General features: G+C 42.7%; 1 long non-coding RNA gene across 1 annotated transcript in view; it reads right to left on the bottom strand.

Moving 5' to 3' along the window:
• LOC142657255 (uncharacterized) overlaps positions 1-15,653 on the bottom strand; it is a 35,242-nt gene that overhangs the window by 226 nt on the left and 19,363 nt on the right. The window contains exons 2-3 of the long non-coding RNA XR_012849857.1: positions 3,503-3,648; positions 1-1,958 (exon numbers count right to left, since the gene is read on the bottom strand). The exon at positions 1-1,958 is cut by the window's left edge and continues 226 nt beyond it. This is a non-coding gene — a long non-coding RNA (uncharacterized LOC142657255). The remainder of the gene's footprint in view (positions 1,959-3,502; positions 3,649-15,653) is intronic.

Genomic DNA, 15,653 nt, shown 5'->3' with positions numbered 1-15,653 from the left:
TAAAAACGACATGCAAAGTAGTATACCTACACCTGCGTATAAGAGGATAAATAGGAGATCAAGACCAGGAGGGGGACCTCTGCTTAACCCAACGCGCGTTTCGCTGGTGCTTCGTCAGGGGTTGATGTCCAAATGCCCCAGTTACCCCATGATATACCTTCCTCAATGATGTTTTACCGGTAAAATCACAGCTGTTTCCTATCGGGTGGTTAGGTGTTCAGCGTCGGTCACCAATGACAGACGGCGATACATCCCGCCCACCCACGATAGCGTCCTATCGTGTAGTCTTATGTCAAAACAGTCCTCCTCCCAGAACCGCCTCCATCGGCATAACCACACCAGGCCGGCGGGGGAATGAAATCAGCCCGCCGGCTCGATGTGGAATCACCGAAGGTCAGAAGCAGGGATATAAAGAGGAATGAAATTAGAAGTTTAGTGGCAATCCAGTTTTGGCCCAAGGTAGAACTATCTATCCTGATCATTAAGGTGAAAAAATAGGTTAAAAAAGGTTAAAAAAAGGGCCCAGCCGATCTCATTAAACAGCAGCAGCGGGACAAGGCGTCCCGTTGCTAGGTGACAGTCCAGCGTGAGAGCAGCAGTTGCTGTTAAACACGCTGGAGAGCATAGCAAAGCATTAAGAGCCGAGGTCGCTGTCCAACGTGCTGAAATGCTCAGCACAGCCGTCAAAGCTAAATAACCGAGAGAGTTAGAGCAGTCACTGTCCAAGGTGCTGAAGCTGACTATCCAAGTCCATATCACACTTCAGAGCTGAAACACAGTACCGGAACTAACCAGTAATGCTGTGAAAAGTAAAAAATGAAAAGAGGAAAGAAAGTAAAAGTGACCGAGGATATACCTACATATACCTACACACACATACATGAACACACATATATATATATATACATACACATATATACACATATACACACACACATATGTACCAACATATACACAAAATACATATGATCACAGTGAGCGGTTGTGAATGTGAGAGAAGTGAAGAAACGTGAAAAAATATCAACAAAAATGATTAGAAAGTAGAATAACACAACAAGTGTATATTGATTAATGCTGAAGAGGAACAGAACAATATAATTAGTATTAATGCAGCACAACAAACCGTACATCTAGCCCGAAAATTGTGACTATGCGGTAAATACAACCAAAGGTGAGTCAAATGACAATTTCTTTATATCCAAAATTAGTATACATAAAAATATACATAAATCTAATTAATTTTAATCCAGTAGTGCAGGAATATGAGCAAAGTGCACAAGTATGTGCTAAGACTATAGTTGCCAACCACACAATTGATGTCAGTAATATTAAACGTGATAGGTGAGGCAAGAAAAATGGAGGGGGAAACAAAAAGGGGGGGGGGGGGAAATAGGGAAGGAGAGAATGAGGAAGGGGGGAGGAGAGGGGAAGGAAAAGGGGGAAAGGGAAGAGGGATGTGGACTAACACAAATTATATTACAATGAGTGACCAAGAAAATTTAGTGATGGGAAGATGATTAAAACTACCAAATGACTGAACGTGACAGTGACTACTGCTATAAACATTTAGTAAACCAAACCTCAATTACTAGGTTAAATAATACATGGTGACTGTAATAAACAAGAAAATAAAAAAAAAAAAAGGCTGAGAGCCTGACTAACTCAATACAATTTATTGTGTCAATCTGTGCAAAAGTACCTATGACGAAAAAGCCAAAAGTACAGACTTGATCGTAAACCAAAAACCAATGTAACAATGATCAAATGTTAAAGGGTCGATGTGAAAAGGATTTGACTGTAAATATATATACACAAGTGATCAGAAAATCCGAAAATTTGGCCCACCAATGGCCACAGGACGAATCTGCCGGATGTCACTCTAAATTCATAGCGGGGTCATCACGGGGATTTGAACTGGATCCAAAAACTTCATGCTGAATAGTATGGCAGGAATCATGCTGTAAAACGACAGAGATCTTATAACAAGATAATAATTTCTTATCAAGTTGTGAACAACTGGGATAATAGTTGACCTCAAAAATAAAGATCAATATCCACGTATGTCTAGATAGAAGAACAGGGCATAAGGGGAATGGCAAGTAGAAAACCCAATGTACAAACACATAAACATAAAATTAAAAAGATAAAAACAATGACAACAAGTTAAAAAGAACAGGGATAAAATATTGGTGGACACCAATAGGAGAGTGGCAATGCTCAAACCAAAGAAAGTAACCATGACTAAACTATGGCGATTTCAAAGAAATGGTGCGAAGCTGTTGTACTCATTAAGACCATATGGATGTAAGGATCCCAACCTCATAATCCAGGTAGTTTCTTTCTGTCCCAAGGCCTTCTTCCAATTACCACCTACCAATTACTCCCCGCTCTGCTATGTGCTAGCCGCACTTTAGCTCCTTGAAGGAGTGGAATCCCCGTGTTTTCTGGGATTCCGCTCCTGGACAGAGCGCTTGATGTCTCTGTCCATTTCTGGGCAGTGACATCAGGGGAAACTCCTGAAGCGGAATCCCCGAACACATGGGGATTCCCCTTCAGGAGTTGCCGCTGATGTCACTGTCCGGCCCGGCACGGATGCAAAACTTAATGCAAACCGGTCGTGCAAACCGGTCGTGTGAATCCCGCCTTAGGATAAGTCATCAATATCAGATCGGTGGGGGCTGACTCCCGGCGACCCCAGCTATCAGCTGATTGAAGGCGCTGTGGAGTTCGACGCTGCAGTCTCTTCATAGTTTACCAGGCACAGGAGCTTCATGCTGTGGGGATGATTTTCTATATACTGTATGGGAGCACTATGGGGCAAAAATACTTTAGAGAGGCACTGAAGAGTATAATACTATATTAAAGCACTATGGAAGCATAATACTGTATGGCGGCATGATATTATATGGAAAATTATACTGTGTACAGGGCACTATGAAGTAATTGTACTATGTAGAGGGCACTAAGGGGGCATGATTGTGTAGGGGCACTATATTGTGTGTAGGCATGGTACTGTGGAGAGGCACTATCGGGGAAAAGATACTGTGTGGAGGACCTATGGGGTAAAAATACTGTGGAGGGGCACTATGGGGACATGACACTGTGTGGGAGGCACTAAAGGGGCACAATGACTGAGGGGGCACACTGGAGGTATCATGTGTGGGAACACTATTACGAATGAGGTCAGTGGCGGATTAAGTAGACCATGGGCCCTGGGCTGTTACCCAAACTTGGGCCCCCCTTCCTCACCGCCGCCCTGCCGCGCCGTAACTATTTTTAACACTACCTTTTTGGGCAAGCATTAACAGTGTTACGATTTCCCTTGTCACAGGGCTGTGTCCATACATACTGAGAGTATCACATTGTGCAGGGACACAACCTCCTGACAAGGGGAATTGTCTATCAGTCCTGGACTACAGAAAGACTTTTTGTGAAATACAAGGATTCCTATAATAAACATGTCAGGAGAGGTGACAGATTCTCTATAAATCTAGTGACTCACAGGTGACGACGTCTCAGATTCTAGTAGTTTTTTTCCTCTTTTCTTCTCCATCCGGTCCAGCGCTCATGACGACTTCTCCCGGCCATGACTCATTTTTGCAGAATTTGGCACTCAGACGTCTCCTCACTTTTCCAACATTTCCACACCTATAAACGAAAATAAAGTTATCATTGTGCCACATACTGTGCCCCTAAATATAATAGCACCAAACACTGCGTGCCTGAATATAATAATACCACACACTGTAAAACACCACATACACACAGCCCCCTGTACATAGTGCCACACACAGCCCCTGTAGATATTACACACCCCCATAGATATCGCCATACACAGCCCCCTCTATATACCACACATCCCCCCGTAGAGAGTGTTACACACAGCCCCATATAGATAGTGCCATACAGCCCCCTGTAGAGAGCGCCACACAGCCCTCCCCCTCTTGTAAATAGCACCAAAAAGCCCCCCCTATAAAGAGCGCCACACACATACCACTGTGGATAGCACTACACAGCCCCCCCCCTTGTATATAGTGGCACACAGCGCTCCCCCTTGTATATAGTGCCACACAGCGCCCCCCCTTGTATATAGTGCCACACAGCACTCCCCTTGTATATAGTGCCACAAGGTTATGTACACATTTAAAAACTTTATATCATAATTTTATTATATATATATATATATATATATATATATATATATATATATATATATATATAGAAGAAGAAGATTTGCAGCACTCCAACATGAAAAAAGTGGTGGTTTATTCAATCCAAAACAACAGCAACGTTTCAATCCTACAATAGGATCTTTATCAAGCCTAGTGACACATCTATTCAACAAACTTATATATGGTTGAGACTGTTTTACATAATTGGCCTCATTATAATACAATAAAGTGCAAAGTGTATGAAAACATACATAATACATAGTGTACGGTATCATCGTAGAAATAAACATGATACAGAAAATACAAAAATGTGTATGTGACATCGTGAGTAACAATACATAATATCAAAAACATTAAAAACAACTGATTACATCATAATCATTTATGCAGCAGTGGTGTAAAATATATCGTCATATCGTCACTCACCAATCAGAACTTCAGATTTAACTAGTCATTCATTAGTATATGTGTTCGTAAGAGTGTATTGCAGCGATCAGCTGCAACCCTCGTGGTGATTAAAGTTTGACACATCAGTGTAATCCCCCGAGGCGGAAGTGTATCATCATTCAGCAGCAGAGAGCATCGATCGCATCCATATGATGTAATGCGTGTCAATGCGTTCCACTGAACTGACCCGTCTATAACGGCATCATAGGTTGCTAAGCAACTGTTATAACTCTGTCATGGATACCTATTGACAAGGCTATGTCAGTCAAGAAGTCAATTGCAAAAAAATGCAAGAATATTAGTCAATGCTCCTCATGGTAAGTGATAGAGATATTAAGGATATCCAACAGTAACTTTATATCAGTTTTTTAAGGACGATCCACACGTGGGTGCAAAGATCTCTGTTCACAATCAAGTATCCAGAACGATCTTATTCCCGGAGCTATGGGACCACATAGCTACGTCTTCACGTGTCTAGGATGTCCCATTACCCCCTTCCGTGTAACGGACCGATTGTCACATCAGTGACATAGTATCTCATAAAGTATAAGACATAAAAAAAATAAAAAATATGTGAGAATCCTTCTCACTTTTCTTACAAAGGCCTATAATATCTCTATATCACTTTAAACCAAATAGGAGACTAGAAAAATTCAACAAATAAAAAACATATTTTATTGATATAATAAGACTTGATGAATTGAACACAGCCCCGTCAGATATCGTAGCACAGTAACATTACTATTTGAAAAAAATCAATCAGAGAAGTTCCGAAATTCTGTTGGGAGTGGTATTCCAATCTAAAAAAATACAAAAAATAAAAATTTTTTTAGTATTTATCAAACATTGACAGTAAATGAGAAATATAGATATTGATGTTAATGTGTCAACAATCATCATACCGAAGAGGACATCTAAAGGACCCAAGGAAAGAGAACATGAGGACATCATCAGGCTATTCTATCTACAACAAATTCTACATTAAGCCCACAAGGTTTTAAGGAGTTCAATAAAAATATCCATCTCAATTCTTTTTTGTGTAAAGCCAGATGGCGATCACCGCCAAATTGTAATGGAGGAACATGGTCCAGGATCATGAATGTTAGATCCCTTTCATTGTGACCATATTCCGAAAAATGTTTAGCCACAGGTAAGTCAAGTTTCTTTTTACGTATAGAAAAACGATGATTGTTTAGACGAGTTTTAAAGGCACAGGTGGTTTCACCCACATATAGGAGACCACAGGGACACCATAGCACATATATGACCCAGTCTGAGTCACAGGTGAAATTGTGTTTAATTTTAAACTGTTGTCCAGTCACTGGATGTCTAAAAAATTCCCCTTTGCACATCAAGGTGCAATTGACACATCTGTAACATGGGATATTGCCCGGTTTTAATGATTTAAAGATAGGTTGTGCCGCTTTTTTATGTTCTGGCATTCTGGTTTTCACCAGTCTATCTCGAAGATTTTGTGAACGTCTATAAGACATAAGAGGACCATTATTCAATACATCTATGTGTCCAAAGCTATTGCTGATTATTGGCCAATGTCTATTCATAATCCTGGAAATATCTCCACTTTTGTCATTATACGTTGAGATAAATGGAATGCGTTTCCGCTTTCCATCTACTAACGGTTTTTTAGACTGTAGCAAACTGTCCCTCGCTATACTATCGATCTTCTTTCTATGTGTCCACAGTAATGATTTAGGGTAACCTCTTAGTAGAAAGTTATCAATCATGGTGTCTAAAGATATATCCAGATCCTCCTGTCTGTCAGTATTGCGTTTGGCCCTAATCATTTGGCTGTATGGCAAAGACCTTACCATACTTCTTGGATGACAACTATCAAATCGTAGCAAAGTGTTCCTATCGGTCTCTTTAGTATACATTTTAGTTCTAATTGCATTATTAACAATGGATACAGTAACATCCAAAAATTGGATGTTATCCATAGAGTGTATCATAGTAAATTGAATATCATCATCTATCGAATTAAGAAACTGGTGAAAATCAGTTAATGTAGTGGCAGTGTCAGTCCAAATGAGGAAGATGTCATCTATGTATCGCCACCACCTCAAAACATGTGAGAAGTGGTGGGATACATAGACCGACATCTCCTCAATATTGTCCACGAAAATATTGGCGTACGTGGGAGCCATATTGGATCCCATGGCCGTTCCTTTCAACTGAATGTAATAATTATCTTTAAATAAAAAATAGTTGGATGTCAGAATAAGTTCTACTAATGACATAATAAACTCACAAGTAGCGTTGTCATAGTCTACAGTCATCAATTTACGTCGTACAGCATCAAGCCCCTTGTTATGATCAATGGAGGTATAAAGAGATGTAACATCAAAGGAGACTAAAATGGATCCCTCTGGTAGTTTTATAGATTTTAATTTCTGTAAAAAATCAGTGGTGTCCCTGATATAAGATTTGGAGTTAATAGCAAAATTACTTAGCACTTTGTCCACAAAGATAGAGATGTTGCTCATTAATGAACCCCGGCCAGATACAATTGGGCGACCTGGAGGGTTCATTAAATCTTTGTGGATTTTTGGCAATAAATACAAGCAAGGAGTGACAGGAAATTCAATGATGAGGAATTTATATAGCATTTGATCAATTATGTCCTCCTCTAATGCTGTCTTAATAAGTGAAGTAATCCTTTTTGTAATATCCTGTCTAGGATCATTTTTAAGTACTCTATATACATTGGTATCTGCTAGTTGTCTATAGCATTCTCTTATGTACATATCTGAATCCATAACCACGATCGCTCCACCTTTGTCAGCAGGTTTTATAATGAGATCGTGGTTATGGATCAACTCATCTAATGCCAATATGTCAAGAGTAGTCATATTAGGCTGTTTAAAGCCCAATTCACATGTTTGGGACCTGAGTAAAGCAATGTCTTTCTGTACAAGTTCTCTAAAGGTTTCTATCGCATGTGATGTTATAGGAGGTTGGAACACACTCTTATTAAATAATCCCAATTTTTTAAGTGATAGTATCGGAAGAGTATCATGAACTACTGTATTAACCGGTTGTGTCTCAAACCATACCTTCAATTTAATAGCTCTAACAAAACTATATATATCCAGCTCTAGTTGAAACCAATCAATATGTTGATTAGGGCAAAATGACAATCCTTTTGATAGTAATTGTAATTGTGTATGAGACAACTGATGCTGGGAGATATTTACCACTGTTGTTTGGGCAGAGTCCTCTTGTTGCTGTCTAGCACCGGTTTCTGCCCTTTCTGATGAGTAGATTTTTGAAAACGGGTTCTTCCTTCCTCTACTTCTCCTGCGACCTGCTCGTCTGGTTTTCTTCTTTTTGATTTGTCCAATGGACTGGAATCTAAAAAATCTTGATCATTTTTTGGAAGATATTTCTTAGTATGTCCTTGATTACGGGAATCGCCTTTATTGAAAGCCGGTTCATTGCTTCTTTTGTTGTCACGTCTAAAGGCACCATCAGCATAGTTGAGGGAGTTGTCCCATGTATAAACACGTCCCGTTGAATAATCTGTTTGATCACGGAACCATTTCTTCTTTTTGGTTTCTTCTATCTCCATCCTTACTTTATTGAGCGTCATACGTAATTTATCCATGTGGGTATTGAAATCTTCTATTTGTATCAACGTTTTGAGTGTGTTCTCCAAATCTTGTACTTTCACTCTTAAAGCTCTCAGATCTCTCTGCAAAAAGTCCATATTGAGTAATATAGTTTCCAAAGCATATTTGCTTGCGAGTTGTTCATTTTTACTCCTGAACTCTTCGTGTTGCATATGCATAGTTGGTTTAAGTAGGATTCTCATCCCCCGTGGGATCATGTTGTTCCTATAGTATTGTCCCAATGTGAGTAGGTGTAATTCAACATTAATCAAACGTCGTGACTCGAATTCCAGATTTCTCTTGATGTCAGTTATAGAAGGAACACTTAAAAATGACACATCACCCTCCGCTCCACTCAGTATTCTCTCAATGTCCTCTTCAGTAAAAACAGCAGTGTTGGATGAAACATTCCCAGCAGGTATATTAGCCTGCTCCATGTTTAAAGAGTAGATGATGGTTGAAAAACGCGGTGCAAGCTAATGGAATCCAGATATAGCAAACAAGAGGGCAGCAGCGAGTGCTGCCCTCTTGTTTGCTATATATATATATATATTAGTATGTGTGTGATTGATTGATTTTATTAAAAAATATTTTCACTTTTTGAGATACAGCTGCTTTGTATCCTGTATCTGTCAGGTCAGCAGGACTGACAGGATCAGTGACACGCAGGATCCACCTCAAATCTATCACATCTAAGATTATAATTTAGCGCAGGGCCCGTTTCACTGATCCCGTCAGTCCTGCTGACCTGACGGATACAGGATACAAAGCAGCTGTATCTCAAAAAGTGAAAATATTTTTTAATAAAATGTAATTACAAAGTTGCACCAAACACACATTTTTATAAAAAATAAATAAAAACGACGTGATTTTTGTGACGTTTTTTCCGTAGACAATGCAGGTTTCGTTTTTTATCGTTTTTATGCACACCTTTTTTGCTATTTTAGAATTTTTATTCATAAAGTTTGAAAATAATAGTAAAAAAATAAGCTTTTTTAAGTTTCAGCTATTTTTTTGGGTAATAACATAGTTTTACCCTAAAATAGACCTTTTATTTGTGATCGTCATTGTCTACCGGAAATTTTTATATATTACATGTCTATATTAGGGTAATTGGGTCAGCGCTAGCGTTACAACAATGATTGGCGGGGGGAACGTTTTTTTGGGGGTGGGTATTTTATGTGTATTTATTTTATTTTTTTTGCACTTTACTTTATTATTTTTTTATTACTGTGGTCTGTCCCTCAAAGGTCAAAAAAGACCTTTGGGGAACTTTATATCTACTTTTTCTTTCTTTTACACCATGTTTTTCCACTGTAACTGGAGCTGCACAGCAGCCCCAGTTACAGGGGAAATCAGCCCTCTCATAGTGACGATTGTCACTAATAGGGCTGTGCTGGGTCTAGTTAGACCCAGCAATAGTCTGCCACTAACGGCACCCGGCGATCATGTGACCAGTCACATGATCACCGGGAGGAATAGAGACAGCGCCGCTGCTGCTGTCTCTATTTCTATACACAGCGTTCATTGAACGCTGTGTAAGAAGACATCGGAGAAGACAGAAGCAGAATAGCTGCTTCTGTCTTCTCCTCAAGGTCCCCGGCAGTCACTGACAGCCGGAGACCCGACATTCAGCTGCCCGATCGCGCGGGCAGCAAGTTAAAACCCGAGCCGTAGAAAGTCTATGGCTCGGGTTTTAAGGACCCGTCCCTGACCGCTGGCCGTAAAAATACAGCCAGCGGTCGGGAACCAGTTGGGCAGGAGGATAAGCCAACTAACCTCAGCGCCGGTGACCGCCCGCCCGGCTCTTCTTGCAGCTTTGGAGTAACAGAACAGCCGTCCGTCGCTGTTCTGTTACTCAATGGCGGCGCCCGCACTTGTCAGGGAGGCGTGTCCTACCCTTGGATCCCGGCAAATTCCCTGCTCCTCCCCTCCTCATCTTCGGCTTGTAGCAGCGCTAGCGCGCTGAATAGGTTTGTAAAATGATGTGCGGTTCGGGCTGCCATGGGCCCCCTGGGAGCCTCGGGCCCCGGGCGGCCGCCCGAATCGCCCATATGATAATCCGCCACTGAATGAGGTAATACTACAAGTCTATAATAACCCAGTAATGAATAAATACACAGGGGAGTACTGAGGCACTACAAGTCCCAGGACTCCCAGAACAGACTACAATGGAGCAGATCAGCAGGTTTCACCTATACGAGTGTAGCGCCCATGGCCGCGGGCCGTCGGGTTTACTCACCTCCCGACGCCCGCAGCCATGGATCTGTGAGCGCTGGCCTCCGTCTCCCTCCTAGGAGATGCCAGCGCTCACTTCCACTCTGTTCGGCTGGGTCCCGTAGTGTGCTCGCGCCCGGCCTTAAAGGGCCAGCGCGCGCAATTAGAAAATCGTCATCACAATCAACTGCCACGATTTTCTGGTCTATAAGAAGGCCCCTGGCCTTCTAATCCTTGCCTAATCTAATCCTTGTTAGTCTTTCCCAGTCTGTCTCGCAAATGGTCCCTTAGTGTCTCCCGTTCCAGCTGTTACCCGTGCCCTGTTACCGTTCCTGTATTCTGTATTGTTCCTGTGCCTACCAGCGTTCAAGTGTCTTCCGCCACGTCAAGTGCCATCTGCCACATCAAGTGCCATCTGCCACGTCAAGTGTCTTCTGCCACGTCAAGTGCCATCTGCCACGTCAAGTGCCATCTGATACTTGCCGCACCTGCCTCCATCCGTGCTGAAGCCACAGCCACCGCCCGGACTATTTCAGGTACCCAAGCATAGTAATTTACTTCCGCATTTACTTCCGCATAGACTGTGACCTGGTCAGCTGCCTCCCCGCTACGGCGGAGCGGCCTAGTGGGTCCACAAACCCTGTGCTCGTGACAACTAGGACTGATGTGGGGTCACAGGGGCAGACTGTGCAGTAGGTCGGTCCCCAGGATTTGAAGGTTGGCAGTGCTGGGGATGATTTTAACCCCTTAATGCTCAGTGACGTACTATTCGGTCATGCTGACCGACCCGTTCGCGCTCAGTGACAGAATAGTAAGTCACAGGGAAAATGCAGCGCCATTTTCCGCCGGCGCGTGCACGAGCTGTGACAGCTGCTGTTTCGGACAGCAGGCTATCACAGCTCAATACGCCGGGACCTGTCGCGATGGTCCTGCCTCCACGATCGCTGCTATTGGTCAGTCAGTGAGTAACTGTCTAATAGCGGCGATCGATGTATAAACTTTCTCTCCCTGACATCACATCCTGCCGTACCGCCCTGAACGCCTCTGTTGGAGATAGCGAGGCGTTCAGAGCGGTTGTGTGAAGGAGAGAGAGAGAAGACCTACAAAAAGTCAAAAAAAGACTCCAAAAAACTTTTTTCTGTATCCCACCTCTCCCATCCACTACCCACTCCTGTACCCTTCCTCTTTGTGTTCCCCCCACATTTTTGGTCAGTGATCTCCTATCACTAACCACTTCTTAGTCTTCAGGACCAATTTCTTGGTCCCTGGAGATTATTTTTTTGTTTTTTTTTCTTATAAAATATATATATATATATATATATATATAAAAATATATAAAAAACAACCCAGTTCATTTAGACAATTTAACTGTTTAGTTTAGTATTAGGGTTAGTTAGTGTAAGGGAACTGTCAAAAAGCATAGTTAGGTATAGCGTCAGGGAATTTAGCGTCAGGAATCAGTAACCGTAGTTAAATCTAGCGTTAGGGGTCCATCACCGTAGTTAGGTTTAGCGTCAGGGAAGCTCGGAATATTCTAGTTAGGTTTAGGGTATGTTCACACGGCAGCGTCCGTTACGGCTGAAATTATGGTGCTGTTTTCAGGAGAAAACAGCACCGTAATTTCAGCCGTAATGGCATGTGCAGGCGTCTTTCGCTGCGTCCATTACGGACATAATTGGAGTGGTTTTTCCATGGAGTCCATGGAAAACGGCTCCATTTACGTCTGAAGAAGTGACAGGCACTTCTTTGATGCGGGCGTCTTTTTTACGCGCCGCCTTTTAACAGCGGCGCGTAAAAAAAATGACCGTCGGCACAGAACATCATAAGACCCATTCAAATGAATGGGCAGATGTTTGCCGACGCTTTTGAGCTGCATTTTCGGACATAATTCGGGGCTATAACGCCAGAATTGCGTCCGTAAATAGTGTGTGTGAACCCAGCCTCAATGTCAGGCACCCGACACCGTAGTTAGGTTTAGTGTTAGGGAAGCTCGGAATAATCAAGTTAGGTTTAGTGTCAGGGAAAAGTCGCCGTAGTTAGATTTAGTCTCAGGGAAGTTCAAATAAAATCTAGTTAGGTTTAGTGTTAGGAACCCACGCCCTAGTTAGGTTTAGTCTCAGGGAAGTCCACTCGTTCTATAAAAACACAAATTTTTTGGGCTGGTTTAGGTAGCAGCCTATCGCTCCTAGTTAGGGAAGCAAACAAACATGTCCCAACGGAAATTTAGTGCCAAAGAGGCATATTCATTTCTTGCCTCCGACACGGACTCGTCGGATGGTGAGACTCTGTTTTATTTATCCACCTCCTCAACCAGTGATGAAGAAGAGGAACCCCCTAGGAGACACCCCAGGACCACCACTATAGCTGAAACCCCCGAGCAAATTGACCCCTCCGCAGTTGAAACCCTATGGCGAAGTGACCCCATTTGGACCCCCACACCAGACATTTATGTGCCCCAAATCCCAGAGTACACGGGCAGCTCAGGGATAAAATTTAATACGACAGGGCTCAGTGAAATGGACTTTTTCAAGTTCTTCTTCACTGATGACTTTATAGATCTTATGGTCTCCCAGACTAATTTATATGCCCAACAGTATATTACGAAGAACCACACATCATTTTATGCCCAATCCCACAGGTGGACCCCTGTAGATGCAGCAGAGTTGGGCAAGTTCTGGGGACTTCACTTGAACATGGGGCTTCTGAAAAAGCTGTCCATTAGGACCTACTGGAGCACGGACATCTTATACCACACCCGATGTACCGTATGGCCATGTCCAGGATGCGTTATGAGGCAATACTTCGCTTCTTACATTATACGGATAATGAGCAGTGCCCACCCCGAAATGACCCCAGTTTTGACCGTTTGTACAAACTGAGAGCTCTATTAGACCATTTCAGTGCCCGGTTTGCCCAAGCATACACCCCCGAGAAGTGTATTTCTATTGATGAGTCCCTTGTACATTTTAAAGGGACGCTTCAATTCCGCCAGTACCTGCCGAATAAGAGGGCAAGGAATGGCGTGAAGATGTATAAGCTGTGGGAGAGTGCATCAGGTTATACCTACAAATTTAGGATATATGAAGGGAAGGACAGCAGTATTCAGCCCCCAGAATGCCCCCCCCTACTGGGAATTAATGAAAAAATTGTGTGGGATTTGGTGCACCCACAGCTGGACCAGGGTTACCACCTATACCTGGATAATTTTTATACCAGCGTCCCACTCTTCAAGTGCCTCGCTTCTAGAAGTACTGTGGCATGCGGCACTGCTAGAAAAAAATATGAGAGGCCTCTCTAAAACACTGCTTGGGCAAACACTCAGAAGGGGTGAGAGCAGGGCACATTCTAGCAGCAACATATTGTGTGTCAAGTACAAGGACAAGAGAGATGTCCTTTTATTGACAATACATGGCCACACCAGTACCCATGTACCTGTACGAGGTACCAGTACAGAGACCCCCAAACCAGACTGCATCCTGGACTACAATAGGTACATGGGAGGGGTGGACTTGTCAGATCAAGTCCTGAAGTCGTACAAGCCCATGCGGAAATCGAGGGTGTGGTATAAGAAGCTGGCCGTGCACATCATACAGATGGCATTGCACAATGCGTACGTGCTACGTCGATGTGCAGGCCAGAGAACTTAACTGGAATTTCAAGAGGTGGTTATCAAGAACCTAATCTTTAGGGACCAGGAAGAGGGAGCAGCCAGTACTTCTGGAAGCGAGGCCACACGCATTGTACCAGGGAAACACTTTCCAGGAGAAGTTCCCCAAACTGGCAAGAAGGGAAAAAGTCAAGGGAGGTGCAAAGTCTGCTATAAGAGGGGGATCAGGAAGGACACAATATACCAATGTGACACGTGTCCCGAAAAACCAGGGCTCTGTATGAAAGATTGTTTTAGAATTTTTCATACATCCCTTGATTTTTAATTTACCCTGATGCACTCCGCCCAGATTATCCCCCTCATCTTTCTCTTCTGAGCCCTGCCGTGTTCCAAGGCAGCAGATAACAGCCACATGTAGGGTATTGCCGTACCCGGGAGAACCCACATTACATTTTATGGGGTGTAGATCTCCGGTGGCACATGCTGGGCACAATATATCGGACACTGACATGGCATATATATATATATATATATATAGAAAATTGCAACTCTCACGCTGCACCATCTCCTGCGCAATACCTTTTAGACAATACTTGTGGGGTCAAAATGCTGACTACACCTCTAGATGGATGCCTTAAGGGGTGCAGATTTTAAAATGGGGTCACTTCTTGGGGGTTTTAACTGTACTGGTACCTCAGGGGCTTCTGCATTCATGACTTAGCACCAGAAAAGCTCCAGTAGGCCAAATGGTGGTCCTTCCCTTCTAAGCCCTGCCGTGTGCCCAGGCAGCTGATAACAGCCACATGTAGGGTATTGCCGTACCCAGGAGAACCCACATTACAATTTAAGGGGTGTATATCTCCGGTGGCGCATGCTGGGCACAATATATTGGACACTGAAATGGTATATATATATATATATATATATATATATATATATATATATATATATAGAAAATTGCAAATCTCACGCTGCACCATCTGCTGCGCAATACCTTTTAGACAATACCTGTGGGATCAAAATGCTTACTACACCTCTTGATGAATGCCTTAAGGGGTGCAGTTTCCAAAATGGGGTCACTTCTGGTGGGTTTCCATTGCTTTGATACCTCTGGGGCTCTGCATATGCGACATGGCACCCAAAAACCAATCCAGCAAAATCTGGATTCCAAAGAAAACATAGCGCTCCTTTAATTCTGAGCCCTCCCATGGGCCCAAACGGCAGTTTATCATCACAAATGGGGTATTGCCGCAGTCAGGACAAATTGGGCAACAAAATGGAGTGTTTTATACCTTGTGAAAATAAGAAATTTTGAGCCAAAACTACATATTATTGGAAAAAATTAAAATTTTTTAATTCACAGCCCAATTCAAATAAATTCTGTGAAAAAACTGTGGGGTCTAAATGGTCACAGTACCCATAAATGAATTCCTTGAGGGGCGTGGTTTCCAAAATGGGGTCACTTCTGGTGGGTTTCCATTGCTTTGATACCTCTGGGGCTCTGCAAATGCGACATGGCACCCAAAATCCAATCCAGCAAAATCTGGATTCCAAAGAACACATAGCGCTCCTTTACTTCTG

Source organism: Rhinoderma darwinii, chromosome 7 (assembly GCF_050947455.1).
Source record: "Rhinoderma darwinii isolate aRhiDar2 chromosome 7, aRhiDar2.hap1, whole genome shotgun sequence".
Classification (NCBI taxonomy): Eukaryota; Metazoa; Chordata; class Amphibia; order Anura; family Rhinodermatidae; genus Rhinoderma; species Rhinoderma darwinii.
Note: the sequence above shows the minus strand (reverse complement) of the source record. Positions and strands in the feature narration are given on the sequence as shown.